Source organism: Octopus bimaculoides, chromosome 18, assembly GCF_001194135.2.
Source record: "Octopus bimaculoides isolate UCB-OBI-ISO-001 chromosome 18, ASM119413v2, whole genome shotgun sequence".
Lineage (NCBI taxonomy): Eukaryota > Metazoa > Mollusca > Cephalopoda > Octopoda > Octopodidae > Octopus > Octopus bimaculoides.
The window spans coordinates 10444606-10447105 of NC_068998.1; the positions used below are offsets into that span (position 1 = coordinate 10444606).

Here is a 2500-nt window from a genome sequence, read left to right on the forward strand (position 1 = left end):
GGGGGGGGGTGATGTAATTGAATAATCTCCTCCTCCTAAATTTCAGGGCTTGTGCCTTTAGTTGAAAGCATTAGCACATTGGACAAAATGCTCTGTAGCATTTCGTCTGCCTTTATGTTCTGAGTTCAAATTCCACCGAGGTCGACTTTACCTTTCATCCTTCTGGGGTCGATAAAATTAGTGCCAGTTGAGAACTGGGGGGCGATGTAATCAACTAGCCCCCTCCCCACAAATTTCAACGGCATTTCATCCATTTTTACATTCCGAGTTCAAATTCTGCCAAGGCTGACTTAGCTTTTCATCCTTTGCAGGGTCAACAAAGTAAGTACCAGTTGAGCTTGGAGGTCAATTTAATCACGTTAGACCAGTGGTTCCCAAAGTGGATGGTATTGTTCCCCTGGGGGCAGGGGAAAGTTGCAAGGGGACATTGAAGAAAAGTGGGGCGATAATGGGGTGGCGATTCATGTAAAAACAACAAAATAATGGGTTCATTGGGTTAAGTTTCATTTATGAAATACAGTTGCTTTGAATTTGCTTTCAGAAAGAAGTCTGTGTTTGTGATGGTGAGTTGGGGTGGGGGCATTAGAAATGTGGCCTTGGTGTCAAGAAGGCAGCAGGCCAAAAAAGTTTGGGAACCATTGCCTTAGACTACCACCCCCACCCCCAAAAAGCTCCTGGCCTTGTGCTGAAATTTGAAACCAATATTACCATCTTATAAGGCAGCAAGAATTGTTAGTGTCTTAATGTTCTGAGTTCAAATTCTGCCAAGGTCGATTTTGTCTTTCATCCTTTTGGGGGTTGATAAATTAAGTACCAGTTGAACACTGGGATTGGTGTAATCAACTTACCCCTCCCCCCAAAATTGCTGGCCTTGTGCCAAAAGTTGAAACCCGTATTACATATCATTGACGTAATAACTATTTGTTTCTTTACATTTTTGATGACATTTTCGGTTTCCTTGAAGCTATGATGTCAATCTTACCATTGTGCATGTGCTCAAGAATTGCATTGGTGCATGTGATTGTATTTGTGTGCATATATATATATATGTGTGTTTGTGCATACGTGGGTGTTTGTGTGCATGTTTCTAACATCTGTGTGAATGTATTTGTGCGTTTGTGTGTGTATGTGTTAGTGCGTGCATGTGTGTGATGTACGTGCTTGTACATTTTTGTGTGTACATGTGTAATTGTGTGTGTGTGTGTGTGCATGTGTGTGTGTGTCTGTATGAATGTGATGGATGTGTGTATGTTTGTCTGTGTGCTTCCACATGTATGTGTGTATTTGCATGTGTGTTTCTACATGTATGTGTTTGTGTGTGAGTGTGTCTAGATGTATGTGTGGTTCTGTGTGTGTTAGTGTTTCTACACGTGTGTGTGCGTTAGTGTTTCTACATGTATGTGTGTGTGTATATGTTTCTACACGTATGTGTGTGTTTCTACATGTATGTGTGTGGTTGTGTGTGTGTGTGCATGTGTTTGTGTGTGCGTGTGTGTTGTGTGTGTATGTTTCTGCACATATGTGCATCTGTGTTTCTACATGTATGTGTGTATGTGTGTGTGTTTCTACATGTATGTTTGTATGTTTCTACATGTATGTGCATGTGTTTTTCGACACATATGCATGCACATTTCTACACACATATGTGTGTGTGTCTGAATATTTGTGTGCATATGTGCACGTATATGTATGCCAGTACCTTCCTGTCATTTCTATTTATGTCATGAAGAGGGCTCTCCTACGATGACTGCAGAACATTCCACTACGTATGTGGCTGTTTGTTTTAAAATATCACGTTTTGAACTTTTCCATTTATATATGACACACAGAATGGAGCTCATGTTTTGGTTTTTAGTTTTTGTTGGGGGTTTTTCTGTTTTTTTTTTTTTTTTTTTTTTTTTTTTTTTTCTTTTGATGGTTTAATCAGAGGAGGAAGATTGTGTGGAAGCTTCTCCTGGGTTTCAATGTGTACTGAGTAAAAATAACAGGCTTGCAACAGTTTAATAGTGAGAGAAAAGAAGAGAGGGAAGGGGAGGAAGAGAGTAAGGAGAGATGGAGAGCGAAGGATAAAGAGAGTAAGGAGAGGTGGAGGGCAAAGGAGGGAGAGAGTAAGGAGAGATGGAGAGCAAAGGAGGGAGAGATAGAATTGAAGAGGCAGGAGAGTGTGAGAAAAGGAGGGAGGAAAAATGGGAGAGTGAGGAGAGATGGGGAGCAAAAGAGGAAGAGAGTAAGGAGAGATGGAGAGCAAAGGAGGAAGAGGAGGAAGAGAAGGAGGAGGAAGGTGTGGTGGTGGTAGTTGTTGTTGGTGGTGGTGGTGATGATGATGATGATGATGGCGATTATGGTGATGGTAGTGGTGATGGTGGTGGTAGTGACTACACTAGTGTTCTTTTCCTTAACGCTAGTCATCTGGTTTTGTTCAGTGAGGGTTTCCCAGATTTTTCTGCTCCAAACAGCTGCTCACTGAAGCATATGAACTACACCCTGGACTGACCAACAT

General features: G+C 41.6%; 1 protein-coding gene across 1 annotated transcript in view; it reads left to right on the plus strand.

Moving 5' to 3' along the window:
* The window catches only part of LOC106874748 (intersectin-1-like), a 195361-nt gene that overhangs the window by 174915 nt on the left and 17946 nt on the right, over nucleotides 1–2500 (plus strand). The gene's annotated exons all lie outside the window — the stretch shown is intronic.